This window comes from Erpetoichthys calabaricus, chromosome 16, assembly GCF_900747795.2.
Source record: "Erpetoichthys calabaricus chromosome 16, fErpCal1.3, whole genome shotgun sequence".
Lineage (NCBI taxonomy): Eukaryota > Metazoa > Chordata > Cladistia > Polypteriformes > Polypteridae > Erpetoichthys > Erpetoichthys calabaricus.
In genome coordinates, this window is record NC_041409.2 from 84,226,456 (window position 1) to 84,238,423 (window position 11,968).

General features: G+C 41.5%; 1 protein-coding gene across 1 annotated transcript in view; it reads left to right on the top strand.

The window, feature by feature from the left end:
* The first annotated feature begins 5,679 nt into the window (after positions 1-5,679).
* The window catches only part of LOC114667179 (ovarian cancer G-protein coupled receptor 1), a 46,044-nt gene continuing 39,755 nt past the window's right edge, over positions 5,680-11,968 (top strand). Inside the window, exon 1 of the mRNA XM_028822377.2 lies at positions 5,680-5,761. The gene's annotated coding sequence lies outside the window, so the exon portion shown is untranslated. The remainder of the gene's footprint in view (positions 5,762-11,968) is intronic.

Consider the following 11,968-nt stretch of genomic DNA (forward strand, 5'->3'; position numbering starts at 1 on the left):
ATAATTGTGTATTTAATAATTGTACTTAGGCCAACAATGCATGGACTGTTGCCTTGTCCTCTAGGATAGCAGCATGGACTGGGACCAGTCAATAACCTCTTTAAAGCATTGCCAGATTTTTATGTGCTTCATATACTGAGTGGCAACCAGCTGAGGTGCTATCAGGAACTCTTAAGATAACAAATAGTGGAATTAAAATTAGAATGAGGCTTTCTCTGATTTAATTTGATTTTGGTAGCTGCTGAAAAGTGGCATTGAATAGGTGTGCACTGACGATACAAGCACCTCACCCAACCAGTACACTTATATCCAAATATAAACCTCATTGCAACTCTTTTGCTCACTATCTCCAACCATCTGAAATTTGCCTTGTTCCTACTTTATGTTTATGAGATTTCTTTCTAAAATTTGTTGTGGGAAATGCTTCATAGGTGGGGTCTGTGCTAATGTGGGCACCTTCAACAAAGCTCTGGTCACTGAGAGGTTTCAGCCCAAGTTGTCATATCAATAGTAAGACTGCAGTGAAACTGAGCAAGTTTTTTAATACTTCCTTTGATTTGAGTTACCATACCATACCATACCATTTTTATTTGTTAAGCGCTTAAAAACACAGCATTATAACTGACCGAAGCGCTGTACAGTTAAAACAAGCAAGACTAAAAGCAAAATATTAAAAACAAACATTAAGAGAGAATTAAAACAGAGACACTAAAAACAGGTCAGGGGACCCAATAAAACAGAGAAATAGCAAAAAGCAAGTGGAATAAGACAGGTTAAGAATTAAAAGCCAATGTGAAGAAGTGCGTTTTTAGGTGTGATTTGAATGTTGCGACTGAAGCGGCTTGCCTAACCACTAAAGGTAAGGAGTTCCAGAGCCTAGGTGCACAGACAGAAAAAGCCCTTTCACCACGAGCTTTAAAATGTGCCTTGGGAATGGTTAGGAGCAGCTGATCTGCGGATCTAAGAACACGAGGGGGATTGTGACGATGGAGCAAGACACTCAAGTAGGCAGGGGCTAGACCATTTAGTGCCTTATAGGTTAAGAGGAGTATCTTAAAATCAATTCTGAAGCTAACCGGCAGCCAGTGTAGGGTTTTTAAAATCGGTGTAATGTGTTGGCTTCTGCTGCTTCCAGTTAAAAGCCTTGCAGCCGCATTTTGAACCAATTGGAGTCTCGAAAGAGTGGCTTTACTAATACCATATAGGCAGGAATTAGAATAGTCGAGCCGGGACGTAATGAATGCATGGATTACTGATTCCAGGAGGTGGTAAGGCAGAATTGGTTTGAGTTTGGCAATTCGCCTGAGATGGAAAAAGCAGGATTTTACTGTGCTGTTGACTTGAGCATCCATTTTCAGGACCATATCCATTTTGATTCCAAGATTGGAAACAGACGAAGTTACTGGAATGGGAAGAAAGTCGAGGCCAAGGGGTAGGGTCTGTTGCTACTATTACTTGTCTATAGACGAGCTGGAAGACCTCACTACAATTTAGGCTGACAAAGAAGATGAAATTGCCTTTCTGAATGATAACTGTATTGACAAAAATGAAATGGTGGCTTGTACCACATAAAGCAATAGTTCAGTTTCAATTGGCATGTCGTTGTATGGGCAGACCATGCTACACTTAAATCAGCAACGGTTCCCACGTCCTCGGCTAGGAGGTAAGCACTACAGTGTATCCTAAGTAAGCTCCAAATATTCTCCCGGTGGGCTGTGCCCGGCATACCCACTGTGAAACTCGCTTCTGGGCATCCAAATTACATGCTTGAACTGCCTCAACTAGCTCCTCTCGATCCAGAGAACCAGATGTTCTATTTGAAGATCTCCGTGTTGCTCTGCTTCTTTCTCTGTCATGGAAAGTGAGCCCAGCAAACCTGCCTAGAAACCTTATTTTGTTTCCCTGTATTCCCAATCTTGTCCTGTCAGTCACTCATGACTATACTAAGAGAGACGAAGACTGTTAGCTATTTTAAAAGCTCTCTTTAAGGACTTGGCCCCCCGCTGTGCCACCATGGTCCATTATAAAGCCCTCAAAGCTGCTGTCACTGATCTTACATCCCCACATCACTGGACTCAGCCCACTTTCCACTATAGTGTCTCTCCACTTGAGTGCTGTCCTGGTAGAACCCATCCCCATTTTCATTACAGTCTGCACCCATGCTCTCAGGGGAAAGACTGTAGGAAATGCATTTTTTAATGACACGTTGCACCTAAGTGCTAGGTAAGAGGAGAGAAGCTTCTCAGGTAGTTCATGTAGTTTTCCACTTTTTTGTTTGGTTGTGTATTCTTTTACTGTCTGCTTACCTGTTACCTGGATAAGACCATGGACGAATTATTCCCACCATACGTATTTCTGTAAAAATCATTTAAACAACAAATGTCTCTCTTCTGGGCAATGAAAATGCATCTTTCTAAAACTCTAAATATAAATTATTGGCGGTTATTAAAGAATATGAAGATAGAAAAAATACTGATTGAGAGCAAAATATAATAATAATAATACATTTTATTTATATAGCGCCTTTCCCATGCTCAAGGCTCTTACAGAAAATAATAAAGAACGTCAGTGTATACAGTATATAGGGTTGTACAAACCAGATAAATAAATAAAGAAGATTACGACAGTGAATTCAGAGAAAAGCCTAACAGACAACATAATTGATGGTCTCGCACACACACACAGGTTACATTGGCATCTTGACAGAGAAGTAAACTGGGAGAAGGGTAATAAAGTCAAGTAGAGCTAAGAGCCTTCCTGAACAGATGAGTTTTGAGTTGTTTTTTAAAAGAATTCATGGAGTCAGCTGATCTGATTAATTTTGGTAGGTCATTCCAGAGTCTGGGCGCTATACAGCTGAAGGCCCTGTCACCCATGGAGTGTAGATTAGTGTGTGGCACAACAAGATTGGCAGAATCAGAGGACCTTAGTGGGTGGGCAGGCACATAGTGATGGAGAAGGTCACTGATGTAGTTTGGCGTGAGGTTATTTAAAGCTTTGTAGGTTATTAGTAGGATTTTATATTCGATTCTGTAAGACACAGGGAGCCAGTGAAGACGGAGCAGGATGGGTGTGATGTGCTCGCTGATGCTGGTTCGTGTAAGGACTCTTGCAGCTGAGTTTTGAATAAGCTGGAGCTGTGATACAAGATTAGAAGGGGCACCTGCCAGTAGGGAATTACAATAATCGATGCGGGATGTGATAAAAGCATGGACAAGTTTCTCAGCATTAGAGAAGGAGAGGAAGGAGCGAACACGGGATATGTACGGAGGTGAAAGTAAGAAAGTGTCTTAATGTGATGTATGTGGGCGGAATAAGAAAGGGAGGAATCAAAAATGACACCAAGATTCTTTACAATAGAGGAAGGTCTGATGAGATCACCGTCAAGACAGACTGGGAAGGAGCTCATTTTATTAAGTTGCATTTTAGTCCCAATTTACAGGAGTTCAGTTTTATTGCAATTTAATTTTAAAGAGTTCTGCTCCATCCAGGTTTTAATTTCACTAAGGCAGGTTGTGAGCTGAGAAAGCTCTGATGAAGTTCCACTTATAACATTGAAGTAGAGTTGAGTATCATCTGCATAAAAATGATAACCCAATCCATAGCTACTAATAATATGGCCAAGGGGAAGCATATAAATACAGAAAAGCAGAGGACCGAGGACAGAGCCTTGAGGGACTCCTTGTGTGACTGGCGCTGAGCTGGATCTGCTGTTGCCAAGACTAACAAACTCTTGCCTATCGGTCAGATAGGACTTGAACCACTGGAGGGCAGTGCCAGAGATACCCAGCATGTTCTCCATTCTGGACAGTAGGATGTCATGTCTGACCTGAGTGTCAAATACTGCACTGAGGTCTAACAGAATTAATATGCTGGTTTGTCCAGAGTCTGCTGCCATAAGCAAATCATTGGTTACCCGTAGCAGAGCAGTTTCACAGCTGTGCCGCGCCCTGAAACCAGACTGAAAGGGTAACATCAAATTATTAGAGGTTAGGTAATTGGTGAGTTGGGAAGCTTTTGACAGGAAAGGTAAGTGGGAAATAGGCCGGAAATTGTTAAGATTGTCAGCATCAAGACCAGACTTTTTTAACATTGGGGCTACAGAAGCAATTTTAAAAGTGAGCGGCACGGAGCCAGTGTCGAGGGATGAGTTTATTATTGTTGTAACAGTCGGGATTATGGCATGAAGGCAGGATTTAAGTAGTGTGGTGGGGATGGGGTCCAGTACACAAGTAGTCGGCCTCATCTTACAAAGCAGGTCATTAACAAACGCAGATGTGACTGGTGAGAAGTTAGAGAAGGAGCTGGATGGAGTGGGAAAACAGGGAGAGATATAAACAGATGATATATTTATGTTAGTTGAATTATTTAGATCGTTAATTTTGTTACGGAAAAAGTGGAGGAATTCCTCACAGACTTCAGTAGAAGAGGTAGTTGGGCCAGATGCGGGTTCGAGTAGTTTATTAACTACAGAGAACAAAACCCTTGGGTTATCATGGCCACTTTCTATTATTCTGCCGTAATGGGTGTTCTTGGCAGCAGTTAGTGCTTCTCTGTAAGCTCTTTGGTGGTCAGAGAAAGCCTGGATGTGCACGGTGAGGCCAGTCTTACGTGACATTCTCTCAAGGCGTCGGCCAGCTGTTTTCATAGATCGCAATTCTGAGTTATACCAAGGAGCTGAGCGTTTAAAGGAAACCTCCTTAACTTTTAAAGGAGCTGTTTTATCTAATGCTGAGTGAAGGGCTGAGTTAGTCTTGTCGACCACTATATCCAGTGTTGATGGAATAGGTGAAGACAGTAAAAGATCAGAAAGGATAGAGGGACAGATATTTTTAAGGTTTCTGTAAGAAATTTGGCGTTTACAGGTAAGAGGAGGGAAAGGCAGTGAAACAGTGAAGAATACTGCTTTATGGTCAGAGAGTCCCAAATCAGTGCTGTAAGTGTTGGCAACAGATAGTCCAGAAGTGCAGATCAGGTCCAGTATATGACCACCAGAGTGGGTTGGAAAATCAACATGTTGTGTCAAGTCAAAGCAGTCCAGTAAGGATAGGAATTCATTTCTCAGTTTAGATGTGGGGGTGTCAATATGGATGTTGAAATCACCAAGAAGGATAATACTCTGAGAGTAAGAGCTTAGGTGGTTCAAAAGTTCAATCAGATCGGATAAGAAGGATGCATTGTATTTTGGGGGTACAAACAATTATGTGTAAGAAATGACTGATTCTGGGGTGTTTCTACCTCAATTAATGTTAGGATTGATTGACTGCCATTTTTCAGCTCCAAATACACTTCAAATTGTATTCTGAGAATGAAAACTACTTTTGCCATAAACCTTTTGTGTAAAAAAAAAAAAAAAAAATCACCTATAGTAGTAGAATTCCAATTTCAGAAATGGCTTTCATACATCCAGATTTATAAAGTACAGCGATTTTTTGCACGGCAAACATTACCGCTAACCACAACTTCACCCTCTTCACGCGAACTGATTGAGCTTCTTCTCACGTAGACGGAAACCCTTATCTCAGGGCAAGCAAATGTCAGCGCACCACGGCGTCGAGTACGCGCACCACGCCCACGCGCTCACTCTACCTCCACCCCTGCCCTTTTTCGGAGTCGGACAGGTCACGTGGTCCTTTCCGCGCTAGTCTTCGCAGTGGGCGTGTCCGTTCAGCTTCAGAACTCGCAGGTGCGCGACGCAGGCGTCTTTACCGTTATTCAGCTGTACAGGAACACCCGCTATGTGGGAGCAACTGGAGTAAAGGTGAGCCATGTGCCGTCACGAAATACTTCTTATACCGCTGAAATACACAGCATAGCACACTTTGTCAGTGTTTTCCTTCTCTGTAACTGTTTTGTTTTCTATTGTCTTCAGTTTTTTTTCTAGTTCTGCTTTTATCTAATTCTCTGCTTTTTATTTACGGTTCGTTTGTCACGACGTTGTAATAATGTGTTTTATATTCTGGCATGTTTTCTCCTGTCGCTCCTCTTGGAAACGTTTATTGAGTCGGGGGGAGCGCTTTATCTTTTAACCGCTGTACTGCTGGCAGATAGTTTTTATCGTCAATTTTTAAAACTCACTTTTTCCCGTCAAAGAGGATTGGTGCTTAATCCCTGAGGTATGACGCAAGGCAGGAATGAACCAAGCCGGCTTGGGATACCCATACCTTACGCCGACACCGATTTGATATCTGCAGCGCGTCATCAATCAATCTATCTATATATATATCTAAAATGACCATGCATGGGCAAACGAGAAGTGAAAACAACACAAATTGGGAACAACCTAAACCCAGGAGCATGCGGTTTGTGTCATCTTTATTAATATTCTGCAAATACAGTTTATGTAGTAGAAAAAAAAGAAACAGTGACTCCCATGCAGTATACATTATTTTCCATCTGTTACTGAATGAATAAAATCCGTTAGTGCTCATCTGTAGGCACTGGTGTGAACTGATCAATAATTTACAGTTTTTTCATGTTCTTGCCGTCGTAGCACAGTGTGTGGGATGAAAGACAAGGATTTTGATTAAGTTAGGTAAATGTTTTTTTTATTTCATGATTTTAACCTGTTACGTGCCCGTGAGTGTTTTGAAAGGTATAATAAAGTAAAATGCATTATTATTATTATTATCGGTTTGAAGGATGGATTGATAATGTGATTGAGTGTGTGAAGCTTGCCGAATATTTCTCCTTTGTACAGTATTTAGGGTGATTAGATGTCTGTTGTCGCTTCTGTTTTCTTCCAAATGTCTGCAATGGTGTTTTTTTCTTTTTGTAATTGAGCAACAGAAACGCATTATTTGTATTGAAGCATTCCGTCTGCGGCGTCCATTGTATTTCGTATTTCGGAGAGCTGGTTTTCTTTAGAAAAAGCTTTTTACAAACGTATGTTTAAATAAACACACTAAAAACCACAGGCTCTCAGAAAATGCTGCACTTCCTCAATTTCGAGCGCTCCGATTACACGATGAGTTTTTGGGTAGACGGGTGCCTCACGTTTATTTATTTTATTACGTGTTTTTATCGGTGCCGGACATCTCTGTTTTGCTTTTCACCATAAGAACTGCCTTCATATTTCTTGCCGGATTCATATTTTCAATGCGCCTTGGGACATTTCTGCTCATGGCGTACACTGTAAAAAAAAAAAAAAATCAGTAAATTTAACGGTAAAAATACTGTAAATGGTGAAAGTAAAAGACCTTTTCTGAAAAAAAGGAAAGTTACCTTATGTTCTACTGAAATTACCTGTATATCTTAAACAATACATTTCATTATTTTTTATAGCCAAGTTCTGTAAAATCGATATTTTTCTACCTTCAAAATATGCTAAATACCGTTAACCTGATGCATTACAATTACACTGAAAAAATATGTTACTTTTACAGTGTAAAACTGCGAAGGTAAACAACTGTAAAATGTAAAGCGCTGTTTCAGTAAAACCGAAACTTAAAAAACGTTCAGCACGCAGGGAAACATACTGTACGTCTGCTAACTGTGTTTGAGGTTATGGGAGCTGACTTATGGTGGGTTGTATTCGATAAGCTGGCACACCTGTAGGGCACCATACACCACAAAAGCAAACTTTTCTTTCCCACCAGACAATGTGCCCTAATTTCCTTAAACATTGAATTGTTTTCAGTGTGTATCATTAAATGGTACCTGTTTGCTGTTAGTTGTTGTTACTTTACTGATGCAAGCTGTGTACTGGGGTTTGACCCGGACAGTTTATTGATTGGCATATTTATTATACTACATGAATTTCTGGGTATGGTTAAACATTCACTTCTGTTGGAATGTGTTGCAAAGAAAAAACAGTTTTTACTACAAAGTTATACCGTAGACCTAAAAATATTGTCACCTTATTAATTACAGTAAAATTTTGGCAACCCAGCTGCCAGTACTTTACTGTAAATGTAACATTGTTTTTAAAGTGTACTGTAGACCTAAAAATATTGTCACCTTCTTTTTTACAGTAAAATACTGGCAACCCAGCTGCCAGTATTTTACCGTAAATTTAACATTATTTTTTTTTTTTTTTTTTTTTTTTACAGTGTAGGGTGTAACAAGGCGCTATATAGGCACCTGACCCGACACAGAGGCACATATAAAACCAATACAGACTTTTTATTTTCTTCACCCGTGGGCGCAAGTCTTCCCCATGACCGACAGACAATACACAGTCCAAAAAGCACTCTTCTAACACAACACAACAATCCTTTCTCCCTTTTACCACCACTCTTCCTCCTCCTCAAGCGTAGTCCTCTTCCTCCCAACCCTGGCTGTTTGAGTGTTGATGGCTGGCCCCTTTTTATAGCCCACCCGGAAGCGTTCCAGGTGCTTGACCACCTGGTCTTAATTGCACTTCCGGGTGGGGCTGAAGATTCGTCCGGCCAGGCTGTTGCAACCAGACAGCCCCCCCCCCTAGTGGCCACCCCGGGCCCCAACCAGACTGTGGAGGACTCCATCTCCCATGGGGCCTTGCGGGAGGTTGGGGAACCACTGTCGTCCAGGGAGGCTGCCACCAAGCGTCCCGGGGGAGGTACTGAGCTGCCCATGACTGCTCCCCCGGAACATAAGCAGCAGGGGTGTCCCGGCCGGTTCGCCACAAGGGGTTAAGGTTTTGAGTGATCATGGGTACGTCACGTCAAATGCCTGGACACCAAATGACGAAAAAAAGATGGAACTAACATTATGTTCAAACGTAAGTTGCTTTGGATAAACTGTCAGCTAAATATTAAATAACAATAATTAGAATGTATTGAGTACATTTTAGTCAGGTGGTGGTTAAGGAAAGCTTAATACTTTAAGATTGTGGGGTTAAAACCTGCTAACTTAGCACTGTGTGACTCTGAGCAAGTCACTTCATCTGCCTCGGCTCCAATTGGAAAAGCAAAAGAGATGTGACCAAGTGTGTCTCTCAAATGTTGTAATTTACTTTATAAAATATCATCAGCTAAGTTATAAATATATAAAAAGTATTTTTCCTTCTCAGTAATCGGTTCTTTTCCAGCATTGCGCCACTTAACGTCTAAAGCACTTTTTAAATTAATAATAAGGTATCTATCTAGAAGTTAGCTCAAGCCGAGATTGCTCACAACAACTCTGCTAAACACAAGTTTTAAAGTTGTTTCCAAACTGCAGATACAACTGGAAATAAAATCTGCCTGCTCAGATGGGCCATTTTCCACTTGGGGGGGGGGATAATATTTGAAAAAGCACTTTTTTTTTTTTTTTTTCCCAAGTGGCCAATTTGACCTCCTTTAATTACTTTTCCTACATGCGTACAACACCTGTGTGGGTTATAAGATGACAGTATTTCCTGCATGAATGTGTGGGGAAACTAAAAAAACCTTTAAATGGCAACTTATTTACAGATGGGTTGACTTTTATTTTTAACTAGACAAAGAGCCCGTATCGACAACGTAAGATGAAACGGGCACGAGTTTGTGTCAGCAGTGTATGAAGAACAAATGATAAGTACCGAAGAAGTTGTTTTGTAATGATTGTAGTCCGCTTTACTCATTACTGTACAGGCTTGTATTGTTAGTTGTTGAATTTTCCATGCCTATAGTATAATATTGAATGATGAATGTTCCAGTACAATATGGAATAGTAATAAGTATAAGCACCACAAACCTGATATACTGTAGGTGTATTGAATGAATGTGTAATTGAATCAGAATGCGTAATTAGGCCTCGAGCTGTAGTCGAAATCGCCTTTCAGGCCTCTAGAGCTTTAATCGAAGTCACCTTTCTCTTTGAATTTTTGCGGCCGTAAATCCGCCGCCTGCCGCGATGTTGGGGTTGGATGTCGGTCTCGTAAGGTTTTTCGGGCAGCTGCGCAGAAGGCGACTGTGCATTCGGCTTCGGATGGACGTGAGTGAGTGAGTGAGGAGGCAGGCGAATTATGTATTAAGATATTGATAGGAAGACTAGAGACACGTCTGAGTCATTCTGTTACTTTTTTTTCTTCTGTAAAGTAGCACTTACTCTGCCTTTACACAAAAGAGAAGAAATTAAGTAGTAATTAAAAAGTAATAATCTCTGAACTGTAGGATTCTAAAATACTTTTTGTTAAGTATTAATAGTAACATATCAAGTGGACAACAAATTGCTTAAAGTGTATTACAGCAGGTGTGAGAGCGCAGTGTGTACTTGAGTAGGTCCTTTGATAGGCTGGTTGCCAGTCCCATCACCCAATGCCACCAGAAGAAGGCCATGGTCGCCAGTATCTCCAAGATTTGTGAGAGTTTATACTATAATTTTGTAAACAGTAACTTAATATATTTTAAAATAAATTCATACAAATGTAGGCAAAGGATCTAATGATATCATTGTTTTCTTAGACATTAGCAGATGGCTCTGGCACCTACTGTATGTGGAAATGAATGCCTGAAAACCTCAATAGCACCCGTGTTTGGTAGATAACAAAGGGGACTGTAGCCAAGAAATCAAAATTAGTGATTCATTGATACACATCTCTGTTATATAAAGAAATCCTGGGACGAGACTTTTCACAGAGATAATTTCAAGTCCCACGAGGTGAGACTTTGTACCAAGAGAAATAACCAGGCCCCGGGCCGGAAATAAAAGACAAAGAGTAGAAGACAAAGTAGAACATTGTAAAGAGTTTCAAAAACATTGGTGCGATACTCTTGCAGAGCAGGTTAGAGATGATGAAAGTACTAAAATTCGAAAGTCTCAAAAAACTGATAGTAAAGACCGCATTAGCGCTAACAAACGGAAATTATTAGTCGGTGAAATAACAGAACAGCGAAAAGAGATTGAAAATATGGACATGGGTGATATGACAGAAGTATGTAGATATTGTTCAGCTTTAAACTTTAAGTCAGAGACTTGTAGATCGTCTAATTCGTGTTGCCATCAGGGAAAAGTAGTGTTTCTTCCACATGAAGAGACGTATCGGCGAGAAATAAGATTTGTTGTTTGGTGAAAGTGAAATCCAGCGAGAGAAAATTTCAAGCCCTGTGAGACAAGAGCTTATGCAAAGAGATTTGGAAACATAACCACGCACACAGTTCAGTCATTTCTCATTTGTGTGAATGCTATTGTCAGACACAGTTCGTGTAGAGACAAAGAAACGATATTCACTCACCCACAGTTATACATTGCGTTGACACGATATAAGTCCAAACACAGAATCACAATTCAATGCGATATTGATGGAAAGGTAAAAGCGAAAAGAGATCGAATATAAGGTGTGGCAAGCGGCTGAGGGTGGCACCCAGCTGGGATGCCCGGATGGACTGTAGGAGGGATTACGCCTCCTCCAGACCATGAGGGGGAGACCGCCCTGGTGGCTTTGGGGACCACGGGAACAGAGCTTAGAAGTTCAACCCTATAGCGGCCCGTGGTCACCGGCAGTGGGTGCCCCAATGCCTGTGGAGCCCGGGCCCTCAGCACTTCTGCCACACTCGGAAGTGCTGGGGGGAAGAAGATCAGGGACACCCAGAGTTCTTCCGGGTGCGCAGTCAGTATTTCCGCCACACCAGGAAGGGGCGGCGGAAGCTCATCAGGAGGCACCTGGAGCACATCCGGGTGGGGATTCGATGGCTGGAGTCGGGTGGAAGAGGATGGAGCTCGGAGGACAGGAGTGGAGGCGGTCAGGAAGAAGGAGAAGAGGCATTGTGTGAAGGGCCTGGACTTTGGGGTGATTGGCGCTGCAGCACTGGGTTTGTGTGTGTAAATATTGTAAATAAACGTGTTGTGGTGCTTTCAAATCATGTCTACCTGTCTGTGCCCGGGCTGTTCCCCACAATGGACATGGGTGATATGACAGACGTATGTACATATTGTTTGGCTTTAAACTTTAAATCGGACACTTGTAGATCATGTAGTTCGTGTTGCCATCAGGGAAAAGTAGCGTTTCTTCCCAATGAGAGGCGTATCCACGAGAAATAAAAAATCTGTTGTTTGGTGAAAGTGAAATCCACAAACACTACAGGCA